Source organism: Mus caroli, unplaced genomic scaffold (genome assembly GCF_978045245.1).
Source record: "Mus caroli unplaced genomic scaffold, Mus_caroli_1 scaffold_15, whole genome shotgun sequence".
Lineage (NCBI taxonomy): Eukaryota > Metazoa > Chordata > Mammalia > Rodentia > Muridae > Mus > Mus caroli.
Genome location: NW_028227270.1, coordinates 75,324,569 through 75,337,462, shown reverse-complemented (window position 1 = coordinate 75,337,462; position 12,894 = coordinate 75,324,569). Strand labels below are relative to the sequence as shown.

At 43.8% G+C, this 12,894-nt stretch overlaps 1 protein-coding gene across 10 annotated transcripts in view; it reads right to left on the bottom strand.

Annotated features, from left to right (window-relative positions):
- The window catches only part of Atxn1 (ataxin 1), a 405,898-nt gene that overhangs the window by 230,415 nt on the left and 162,589 nt on the right, over positions 1-12,894 (bottom strand). For 6 of the 10 annotated variants that reach the window (XM_029468382.2, XM_029468376.2, XM_021180017.3 and 3 more), the window contains one exon: positions 6,513-6,641. The gene's annotated coding sequence lies outside the window, so the exon portion shown is untranslated. Of the gene's footprint in view, positions 1-5,301; positions 5,406-6,512; positions 6,642-7,348; positions 7,399-12,894 lie in introns of all 10 variants that reach the window. The other 4 variants (XM_029468379.2, XM_085831130.1, XM_029468383.2 and 1 more) reach the window with 3 other exon arrangements.

The window sequence follows — 12,894 nt, the reverse complement described above, 5'->3', positions numbered from 1 at the left end:
AATACTGTGTACACTTGAATCTCCGGCTGTACATGTTTTTCCTTTTGCCACAAAAAACATCATTAAGTGTCTCAAAATGCTGCCTTCTCCCCAGCAGGGTATAAATTATGGATGCTAACTCCAGACTGAAAGGCATGGAGTCAAAAGGGAAGAACATGTTTATGATGAAGGATAAAATTGAGGGAGATCTATGTTTTAAATATTAAATAGATAACAAAATAGTCTCCTTCACTAAGAAATGTACATTATAAATCTAAATGGAATATAGGCCTGTGTTCCAGAATGCATTGTGCATGTGTGTGCGTGTGTGTCTGTGTATGTCTGTGTCTGTGTGTGTCTGTGTATGTATGCGAGTATCTGTGTATGTGGCTGTGTGTGTGTGAGTGTGTCTCTGTGTGTATGTCTCTGTATGTGTGTCTATATGTGTGAATGTGTCTGTGTGTGAGTGTGTTTCTATGTGTGTATGTGTGTGTGTGATGTGCACTCCCATTCTTGCCTGTGATGTGTAGATCCATGTGATGTGATGTGATGTGATGTGATGTGATGTGATGTGATGTGATGTGATGTGATGTGGAATGGACAGCTAGACTGAGCTTCTCAAAGAAGAGAAGAAAGCATGACCATATTTTATGCTGGATGCTTGCACCCCATTTGAGCAGTTGTTGAGGACAAATAATAGTAAAAATGTGCCCATTAATGATAGTAAATTCCCAACAAAAAGCATAGCATTTACTTAATGCCCACTAAAGGCCAAAGAAGAGGAATCTTTGAGTGGATGTAATTGCATAAAAGACTGTTACAAGCATCCAGGAATGTAGGGAAGTTAGGGGAAAGAACCATAAGCCTATAAATGATGAGAAGGACATCAATACTGGAATGTCCAAGGTAAGACAACTCGCTTTGATCTGGAAACTTTGTTAATCAGCCATATATATCTACCTTCTCTCTCTCTCTCTCTCTCTCTCTCTCTCTCTCTCTCTCTCTCTCTCTCTCTCTCTCTGTCTCTCTCTGTCTCTCTGTCTCTCTGTCTCTCTCTCTCTTTCTCTTTATATGTGTGTGTGTCTGTGTGTGTGTGTGTGTGTGTGTCTGTGTGTGTGTCTGTGTCTGTGTGTGTATGTCTGTGTGTTTATGAGCTATAGGTCATAAAATAGTAAGGTAAATGCATCCCCATGAAACAATCACTTTAATACTTCATGGTTAAAGAATGAAATTAAAGCAGCCCCCAACGATTTACACGTTTGTTTTCCGTTCTTTTAGTTACCCAGGTTAGCACTGATTTGAAAATACGAAAAAGAAAACCCTAGAAACATACAACCTACAAATTCTGAAAAGCATCCTGAAATCCCACGCTCTCTCACTCTTCCCTACTTGACACATGCACCATCCCTCTGTCTTGTGTGTACGCATGGTATTTGCTACCCTCCTGTTAATCTCTTAGCAGCCATCTTGGCTTTCAGGTCCACTGCTGGGGTTTTGCAGCTGTTTATGTGGAAGAGTCCTATTTTACTTAATCAAAGCCCCAAAGCACCAGTGCCCATCACAACCTATTGTCATAACTTACATCTTCAGTATTATTGTGCATAATTTAAAGATAACTTTTGTCATGTGTATGCATGTATAGAAAAACTTAGTATTCATTTGCTTTAGAACTATTTGCTTTTTCAAATGTGTACCTTGAAGTATCTGCTGTGGTGATGAAGAATTCCAGGGTGTTAGCACACATCAAGACAGATGCAGGGTGACATCTAGGCTTTTAATGTGGCATGCACTTAATAGGAACTAGAAGATTCACTGCCCAGTCTCTCAGAGACTGGAAAATTGTGAGAGAGATGTTCTGCTTAAATCACTTCCCAGGAGAGATGGGTACGTGTACATCACTCATGCCCCAGATGGGTCCACTGGAGAGAGTGTTCCGATACACTCCTGTCATGTATCACTTTCCAGTTTGGAGTTGTTACCAAGAGCACTCTGTCCATCTCCTCTCTCTCATCTACTCTCTGGTTGTTCCTGTTTCCTGCCTTCCTCACCCACAGGTCCTTCTTCAGTCTCGTCCCAGGCCCCCACTTTGGACAGTCCAGTTGGTCTCCCTGTTTGCTCCAGCCATTCTCTGTGCTTTTGATAGTATCAACCTAGGTTTGGAAAGCTCCATTAGGGCCAGCCCAAGTCTACCTTGATTCCCTTCTGTGTTTACAATGCTTAACACCATAGGTACAAATCATGTGTCAAATAAATGAACGCGTGATGAGTGACTGTGTAAGTCTCCAACAGGAAGACACGGGCTTTACTTCACACAATCCAAAAGCCATGGCTTCACTCAGCACTGGCCACACCCTAGGGTACCCTAAGTTCCATAGGGGACTTTGAGGACTAATTTCTCAGCGATACTCTGTTGATTTTAAAGATGCTCTTCTACATGCCTGTGGGGTGAAAATGGTTTGCATCACCATATCATGCAGAGAACAGCAAAAAACCTGCAGGATCCCAGCTCCGAAGTACCACACCACTAGACAGAGGTAACAGTGCCTGCTTTCCTGCCTCCCTGAAGGGACAGATTCTGGAAAGCTTTGGGTAACTACCATGCCTGCATTTCTGCACAGCAGCCTGGGAGTCACACCTAAGAGCTCCTTTCTTCCTGTTTGGTGACAATAAGGAAACTAGGTGCTATCTAAACACTACATGTTCCATATGGTGACACCATTACCATCCATACAGCAGCTCCACGCAGCCTTCCTACCTACATGCATGAAGTGTCTCATACAGCAGCTCCACGCAGCCTTCCTACCTACATGCATGAAGTGTCTCATACAGCAGCTCCACGCAGCCTTCCTACCTACATGCATGAAGTGTCTCATCTGAGTCGGGCAGAGCACAGCAAATGTTCTGTGTAATGTATAGTTGTCAAGACACACTCTGTTTCGTCCTCTCTCCCATGAATTTCATAATTCTCTTTAAGCCTAACATATACACTTGCCTAAAATGCATGTTTTGTTTTCTTATGCATTCTCACTATTACCTAAGAGAGATTCACTTATGACCATTAAAGAAGCAGCCTTCAGCTAAAATGCTTTAATTGGAGATGTAAATGTTTCTCTTCTGCTAAGTACAAAGCTATGTGAATGAGCCTGGAAATTAGGGTCCCAGTGAATATAGTACAAACATACACAACCCAGCCATAGAAGGGTCAGTGGAAGGCAGCAGCTGAAGCCATCCAAGGGGCACTGAGTTTGTTGTAGTTGATGAAAACTTACTTTTGGCTGTCTTTCTCCCATTTCTCGATCTTAATATGTGGCCAAAACGGGGAGGGAGGCAGAACCCAGCTTACCCCATCTCTACCTCTATTTTTTTGTTTGCTTGAGATTTTCCATATCTTAATCTTATGTGTATGGGTGTTTTGCTTGCCTGTTTACATCTGTACACCAAGTGTGTGCAGTGCCTTCGGAAGCCAGAAAGGGGTGTAAGATCTCCTGGGATGGGACTTACATTAATGTTTTCAGCCACCATATGGATTCTGGGAATTGAACCCAGGTCCTCTGAAAAGCAACCAGTGCTCTTCGCTGCTGAGCCATCTTCCTGCCCCCCTGTGCATCTGAAGGCTGGAGAGCACACTGTCAAAAACCAAGGAGATGGGAGTTCTTCTACCATGCCTTTCCCTTCATTGGGTTCATGAAATGAAGCTTGTATTGCAATAGGAGGAGGAGACAGGCCAAGCAAATCAGCTCGCATATGGCTCCAGAAGGGGAGGGACCTCTTGCTATGGGGCTCACAAAAGACCTGATACCTTCCTGGTCTGAGTCACTTTCTGTACCACGGCAAGGCAACCTGGGTAGGAATGAGAAGCTGGCCCAAGGCAGCATGGTCGGATTGATACTTGGGTGCCCTAGCCAGCCAATAGAGCAGCAATCTTAAGCCCTGGGGGAAAATGGATCTCTTCCTTAAAGACCTTCAGAAGAAAGTCTCTCCTGGGCAGCATTGACTCAGTGCATGCTAATAAAAATAAGCCACGAAATTCCTTCAGACACGGGTGGGGGTGGGGGTGGGGGTGGGGGAGATGAACAAAAGGCAGAAGACGAAGAAGGAAAAACATAATTGCATAAGGCAGAGTTCCACTGTTGTTAGCACTGTAGTATAGTGTTGTTAGCCCCTATCATGGTCCTTTTCTTTTTAAAGGACTTATATGTTTGTATGTGTATCTGTGTGACTATAAGTACACCCGTATATACAGGTTAAGTATGGGTATGTGCCCACAGAGGCCAGCAGAGGACATCAGGTGTCTTCTACCACCCTCCATACACTCCTTTGAGGCAGGGTCTCACCCTAAATCTGAGGTTTGTATCTTCTTGACTAGGCTGAATTCCTGCCTCACCCCATTCCCTCAGAGCTGAAACTATAGGCATTTCCCAGAATGCCTGGTTTATTATATAGAAGCTGGGGTCTGAACTCTTGACCCTCAGGGTGGTAGAACAAGTGCTCTTAACTGCTGAGCCAACCTCTCCTGCCTCCATTTTTCTCTTTAATGTTTTTTTTTTTTTCCTCTCTCTCTGCTCTCTTGAGATAAGGTCTCCTGTGAAGCAAGCAGGCCTTGAATTCCTGATCCTCCTGCCCCTGGGTCCTGAGATCACAGGTGTGCACTTCCATGCCTAACCCACAGTCAATCATTCTCTAGTATCAATACGTGTCCTATCGGCACAAGACTTTAATGAGAATAAGCTTGCCATGTACAGCCGCGTGAGGCATCACCTCACGCAACCGACATTATTGTTTACCTGCATTTTATAAATGCAAACTTAGAAAACCATCCCCTAGAAAAGAGCAGGGCCCCTGTAGTGATCTGAGGGCTCAATGGCCTCTCTGTTCTATATAGCAACCAACGTCCTGATCCTGGGCACAGCCTACGTACACATGCTAGATAGTCATAGACACATGTGCATTCTCAATAAGGAGAAGTCCAACTTCAGATTGCTTCTCCCAGAGGCTGTTTATGAAATACCTCCTTATTCTTTTTGAGCAGCGACCAAACTTCACTTTTTACTGGAAAATGCTGGCTATTCAGTGATTGCACAATTGTCTAAAAATACTTGGCTGGAAAGAAGGATCTCACATCTCCCCAGGGCTCTCACACTCCTCCTTGATTTCGTATTATTTCTCAAATGTCCAAATCTGGCGAGCTTTAACTGTGGCTTCTGTCTACAGAAGGCGGGCTCTAAAGCACAGCAGGATCTGCAAGCACATCCCCTCCTCGGCGCGAGCCCCTGTCCCCTCACACAGCACAGCACACATGGACACACACAGATCATTTCTCACCATCAGTGAAAAAAGAGCCAGCATCCTTTCGGCATCCTGAGCTCTTGGCATCCAGGACTTGGAGGATAGAGAACTGCTTCATTGTCTCTCCCTGAAAACAGAACCTGCTACTGTTTGATTGGAAAGTCATTCAGAAACATGTATTGAAGCTCTTCAAATCCAAAAGCTCTCCCGTTCAGCTGTTCACTGATAGGCAATCAATGTCTCAAGGAAGCCATTAATAATGGGAACTACTATAGTTACAAGAGTTTTATGCACACACACACACACACACACACACACACACAATTCCAGATGAACAGGATCAAGTACAATAATATCTGCTTGTTGGAAAATTATATAATCAGAGAGAGTTACATGGTAAAAGTACTTGGCCATTGAATGGTGCTGGTTGTCAAGAGAAACAAATGTTAGATGAGTCTAGAGATTATATTGTACTCTCCTCAGTCTGACTGTTGCCCCTCAGCTGAGTGTCAGCATCTTTACGTAACATCCTCTTGTCACACATCTTACCAGTCACCTCAAAGTAAGTAAAAACAAAACAAAACAAAAATCTCTACTAAAAAAGAAAGACAAGGAAAAGGGACTCAACAGAGCAGCCAGATGGCCCAGTGGGTAAACCACGTTTTGTGCATGGATTAAAGGAGCAGAGTTCAGATGCCTGAACCCACATAGGAAGCAGACAGGTGAGGTAACCCACTTGTAATTCCAACTGAAGGCAGACACAGAGCTTCCTCTGAGCAAGCTGCCTCACTACACCAGTCCTATTAGCTCTGGGTGCAGTTGAGAGGTGCTCTCTCAGTGTATAAGGTGAAGGTGATTGAAGGAAACTTCCAGTGTCAAGCTCTGGGCTCCACATGCACAGAAACATGTAAACTCACATACATGTGAGCATGCCTACACACAAGCATGCACACCGCATGTTTGTGTGCGTGAGTGTGTGTGTGTGTGTATGTGTGCATAAAAGTAATAGTTTCCTTACATTAAAAGCCTCCATAAAAATAAGTAGAGGGATAATATTTAGATAGGTAGATATATACTGTTCCTGTATGTGTGTACCTGTGTTTGTCTACATGTGTGTATATGTGTGAGTGTACATGCATGTTCAGGTATGAGCACGCACATGCATGTGCGTCTTCGTGAAGAGCTACTGATGTGAGCCCACTGCTGTCTTAGAATTTCCAGATGGTTCAGGCTTTGGATCTACTCACCTGTACCATTTGCCTTCATCACAGTGCAAAGCCACAAGCAGCCACTTCCTTCCCGAGAGATCTTTTCTTGAAGATGTTGCTTGAGTAGAAAGGGTGGCAGTAGAGAAATTCAGTGTAAGAGGCCTGAACCTGTGAATATATAACCAAGACTGGTGGTTAGTCAGGTTTGTGGCCCTAATTAACATAATTTGAAGTCACCAAAAAGATAAACATCCCCCAACAAACATGCATGCACTCACACATGTCTGCCCATACCTGTACAAACATGCACATACATGCACACACCCCACACATACATGCACACACATTATAATTTTTAAATAAAAATATTTGTTAAAAAATAAAAAGGATTGAATTAATAGATAACTCCCCCTCTCCTGCCTTGATTCTGATATTTCAGGAAATCAAATACAAGGTTGTTAGCTCACTCTCAGAAGCTACCAGGAACATGCCAAACTGGAACTTTTGGGTTAAAATTCTTCTCTTTTTAAAGGTTTACTTATTTTTATTTTATGCATGAGTGTTTGCCTGCATGTATGTATGTGCCTTATATGTGTATGCAGTGCCTGCAGAAGTCAGAAGAGGGCGCTGGATGCCCTGAGACCAGAACTATAGATTGCTGTGACCTGGTAGGCCAGGTGAGTGAGGAAAACTAACCTGCTGTTGGCCCTTCCTTCAGATGCTGGTCTGCATTTCAGGTAGGCAGCTCTTCTGGCCCTGGCCTCCATCTCCAGTTTGATTGTAGCCCTCATTCTCCCACACCCTGAGTTCTCACCCACCTTGAATTTGTCTAAGACTAAAGTGCTGAGCCTGTGACAATCCGCCTGCCTGTGTACCTCTGACATCACTGTGTCCATGCCAGCTCCCACCTCACCGGCTCTGAAGGCTTCATGTTGAAAAAAAAAAAAAAAAAAAAAAAAAAAAAAAGAACAGTGGGTTGCCAAGGAAAACGCTTTTCATAATAACATCTTTGGCAAATGACCTCGGAAGCATTAGTCACTGTTGGGACAATAAATACACATTTTTCTGAGAGGTCACAGAGCCTGCTCTGGCGGATTCTCTTTCATCCACACTGCAAGATTTCCTAGGCTTTAAGCAGGAATAAAGGCAATGTGGCTGTCCTACGCAGCCCACTCCATGGAGCTCCTGGTGTCAGCATCTCCCTGTGAGCTCTTTCCCAGCAATGAACCTGGGGGCTTCCCTGTGGGGTCAAAGCTTCTCACTGTTCCTGTGTGATCTCCAGATGCTGCCTATGAACCAAAAATGATGAGGGCCAGGAAGACTGCTCAGTTGGTAAAGTGCTTGCTGGGCAATTACAGGAGGACTTAAGCTCTACCCTCAGAAACCACTTTAAAAAAAAGTCAGGCATGGTGCATGGTTATCATCTCAGTGCAGGGGAGGCAGAGACCAGCAGATCCCTCGGCTAGTGCTCAGCTAACCACAGACCCTTTCTCAGAGAGCAAGGTTGATAACTCCCAAAGGACAGCATCCGGAGTTGGACCTCTTTCCTCATGCAGGCTCATGCATACATGTACACTCAAACATGTGCACACATGCACATACATATATGCACACACACATACACACAAGGGACCGTTAAACCCAATAGACAGAAAAACACCCAGGGAAGACTCTGACTTATGCTAGAACTTTAAAACTATTTGTCCTGTACAAAATTTGAAGCCTGACAAAGAATGTCTATAGCAAATATATCACCTTTGAATTTCAGCACAAAGGGCTGCCAGGGACCTTACCTACCACCCTGCTGATGGGCTCATCCCATTTATTGTGATTTATATGATTTTAGGTTTTGTGTGTTTGTTTGTTTGTTTGTTTTTTAATAACAACCGGTTCTCATGTAGCCCAGGCTGATCCCTAACTTACTGCCTAAATGTCCCTATGCTTACGTCATTCTCCAGGTTCTACACCCTGCATGCTGAGATGACTGACGTGTTCCAGTCTATCTGGATTATAGGGCTTCAGGAACACTAGGCATGAACCCTACCAACTGAGGGTTACCCTCAGCTCCTAAGATCCAGTAAGTAATTCTATCATGCTCTTCGCAGACTCTCGTATCTAGACCCCCACCATGTTTTTGTTGAGATTTACCGGAGTTGTGTTTTAGAGAAACTCGAGTTTGCTCACTTTCCCTCTATTTGATTCCATTGTGTTGCTAAACAGAATCCGTTTGGCTTCAACTTGGCTTTGCACTAGGGTGGCAAAATCTGGCCCAACACAGCCTTTGCGCATGGTACAACTGTATCCCTAACTTGATATATAAACAAGTTATAATCTATTCTAAGAGTAGAGTATAGGCACACAACCAAGCATCCAAGGCTCAGCCAATCACAAGAGTCGAGATTTAGCCAATCATTGACTTCCAGCTGATCAGACCATGTCTACAGAAGGCCAACGGCAACTATAGCCAATCACCTCCTGTCTGCTTGTCACTTCCTTTTCTGGGGCTATTAATATAACCTGTAAATGTGGTAGGGCGGAGCCTTCCAACCCGTCTTTGTTCTGGAATGCTGCCCGGTTCTAGAACCTTTTTTCCTCGCTTAACTAAACTTTGTTAAATTTAACTCATGTCAGTTTTTCTTTTAACAGTTTCTCAGTGTGAAAATATATGTGTGTGTGTGTGTGTGTGTATGTGTGTGTATGCATATATATATGTGTGTGTATATATATATATATATGTGTGTATATATATATGTGTGTGTGTATATATATATATATGTATGTATATATATATCTTCTATTGATGGACTTCCACATTTTTTTTCAGCTTCCATTTTTTCCCCTGTTAGAAACACACTATGTCTACTGCAAGTGATACACACAAGCACACATTTCCCTGGGGTTCAGCCTGGGAGTATGTGAACACACACTATTCCACGATAGCATCAGAGTAGTTCCCAAAATGAATATATCAATTTTCATTCCTCCTGGCAGTAAACCACTTTTGTTTTCAAACTGACCGGTCATTTCAGATTCAAGAAGATGTGCCCCATCTGCAGCTGGTGGATTTGTTTGCTGAGGGGAAGTTTTGAGCATCCACGATGTCCTTTTTTCTCACAGTAGTGAGTTTCCATGTCATTCACCACTGGTGAGTGGGTTACTTGCCAGGAGAGGTCTATTTTACCACCTTGAAAAGTGACATTAGCTGATGATTTGGATTGGAGGTGAAAGTGAGGATTTTGTAGGTCCCACATGGCTCTGTTTCTCAGTCATTCAGTTCTTAAGGTGGTGCCAAAGGATATTCTAATATGGGGGTTTGGGTGTGGAATCCCAACGCAGAAAAGGCAGGGGCAGAGAGATCAGAGGCTTAAGGATATTTTAAGTCACAACATAGGTTCCAAGACAGCCTGGGTTATATGCTACCTCAATAACCACCAAACTAAACCAAGACATATAAATAAATAACAAAATAAATAAAGGAGTGTTCTAAGACACGTGAAGTTCTAGGGCCAATACTGCCCACTGTGTGTGTGTGTGTGTATGTGTGTGTGTATGTGTGTGTGTATGAATATTCTATAGTAATAAAAATGAAATGATGAAAAATTGAGGCATTTCTTTATGTTTTCATTATTAGAGAGAAGCTAAACAGTGATCCAGATTAGATGAGAAAAACACTTTGGGTTTTATTTTAGAAATGCTAAAGTAAAGACCTTGTAAGTATGTTTGGCTGGGCATAGGCTTCATGGGAAAAAAAAAAAATCTTCCCTCTGCATAAGATCGAGGTTAGAAGGTAAGGTTCCTAAGCCTTTGATGCTGGTTTAAAGAGCAATCCCCAAGTGGGCTATTTTTACAGGGCTCCTCCAGGTACTGGTGGACTTGGCTGGGTCTAAGTCTGAGATAGTAGATAAAGGTTTAGCTAGACGAGATTCACTGGTCACCATCCGCACTCATCAACATAAATCATCTAACCGTCCCTCCATCTGTTTATACGGCCAGAACACTTAAGTGGTCTTCCTTGTGATTCTGAGTCCCCCTCTCCACCTTGGTCCTCTTTTGCCTGGAGCCCTAATCATAGTATCATGGTCAGGGGAGAAATGGCTAATTAATAATTCTGCAGGAACAGGGGATATTTCTGGAAAACTGGGTGCTGAGAGAAACTAAGAAAAGCAAGCTTGGCGTTTCTTGGTAGTTACCAGTGACGTCACCTCTGTGTAGGTCCTCATATTGTGTTACATTAAGGGAGATCTTATTTTTTTGTGGTTGTTTAAAATGTATTTATTTACTTATGCACTCATTCACTTGTTCATTTGCTTATCTTGGTGTGCCTATGTGTGGAGTGCAGAGGACTATTTGCAGCAGTTGGTTCTCTCCGCTCCCTACATGGGTGGCTGGAATCTAATGTAGGAAGCCATGCTTGGGTTAAAGACAACTTCATCTGCTGAGCCATCTTGCTGGACCGCAAGCCTTTATTTTGTTTGCACTTTATAGGTTAGTAAACTGGAGCCCAGGTAGGCATTACCTGGCGAGCTCTTCCTTCCTGGCGAGGGAAGCTTTAATTGCCTTGTCTATTTTCTATTTAAAAAATGTGATTTTAAAAGCCACCCGGGGGCAGAAGTAACACATTTGGCAGAGTGTTTTCCTAGCTTATACGAAGCTCTGGGCTTAATCTCCAGCATCACATGTAACAGCCGTGGTGGTGCGTACACCTGGATCCCCAGTGCCAGAGAAGTGGAGGCAGGAGCATGAAAAGATCAAACTCATCCATTACTACATGGTAAGTTAGAGACCAGCCTGGGATATATGAGACCCTGTCTTAAAAGAAGTGAAAGCCACCTTACAATGGTATTTACTGTCTGGTATTAGTGCATGGGAACATATGGCGGAAGAAGGGGTCTGTGTTTTCGTGTCTCAAGCTAGCAAGAACATTAAAGTCACCATACTGTAAAGGAGGCTTGAGACAGGGTTGTATAAAGATCCTGGTTAAGTACACCTATATTCCACAAGTACAAAATTCCATTGACAAATGACTTTGTTGTCCAGTATGATATATAAAGTTGTTTATATATGTTGGTTTATTATCCAGTGACAGGACTGTTTGGGGAGGGGGAGAGTTATGGGCGTTTGCTGAAGTGCTTAATAAGTAGCTAATTAGCTTCCTCCCTTCCTATCTGAACTCATGGAAAATGAGGTCAGAACCCACTTCCCACCCAATTACCTTTTGGAGACTGTATCAAACCCACCAGCCGCCTTTGTAATAGGGGATCTCTTTACAAAGACAATACAAGCCTAAAAATTCTTCATCAAGGGCCCTGCCTGCCACAGGCCAGGCCTGCTCACCAAATAGCTAAGCATTTGTTATGAACTCTTCTCGCAAGGGAGATGTTGGGACAAGCTGGGCCAATGAGCCGGGTCTCATTGACATCAAACTGCCTGTACTCCTTGATTGGCCATCCTTGCCTTCATTCATCTATGAGGGGCGGGTGTGGCAGACTAGATGCTCTTATGACATCCCACTTCCTATCCTGTTAGCCTTGCCCACAGCAGAAGAACACAGCCATTCTGGGACAGCAGTCTGACAGATGCGGGGCTTCTGTTCTTCTCTGCCAGAGGCAAGGGAAGCAAACTGGGGTTTATAAGCATCTCTAAGTGGAAAGAAGACAATTTGTTTAGGCTTTGTAACAGAAGATACACACATGTACAGGCCACCCATTTTCCTCGCCACCGTTGTGGCAGCTGTGCCCATCCAGGAAAATATTACCTCACATGCTCAAAGAACGCTTCCCACCTCTGAGACCACTGCAGGTCTCCAACAAGCTGCACAGTACTATTTTCAACACAAGAGAAAGCATATCCCTGAATGCTATCAGTAGTGTTGTGAAATCCACAGTGGGAAAGAAGGCCCTATGGGAACTACGTGGGCTCCCAACACAGCATTGCGTTTGACTAAGTGGGGAGGTGCATGCCTCTGGGCCAGGACAGCAAAGAGACGCCGCTACACTAGGTTCTGAGCTGTGTTAGAGTACTGAGCAGCCAAGAGCCGAGTGTGGAATGGCTGCACTTGGTAAAACATGCCATGGAGCTCGCTCAGCACAGGTTGTAGGGACTGGTAATCACTGTGGCGTAGCTACAAGACGACCTTCTGATGACTCAGGCTACCTGGACCTCCATAGTTAGATGCTGTGACTTCCTTTTGTCTTGTTCTCCTTCCTCTCCTCTCCCTTAGGTTCTCCTCCTTTTCTCCTACCTCCCTTGATCTCTCTCTCTCTCTCTCTCTCTCTCTCAGTATCCCCTCTCCGGTTCCTCAGAATGGAACACTCGAATATTCAAAATAAATATATGCATTCCTCTAGCAGAGATAACTGCTCACTGCCTTGCTTCTTGGGTTCATTAGTCATTAAATGAGACATTGATGCCCGTGGAGAAG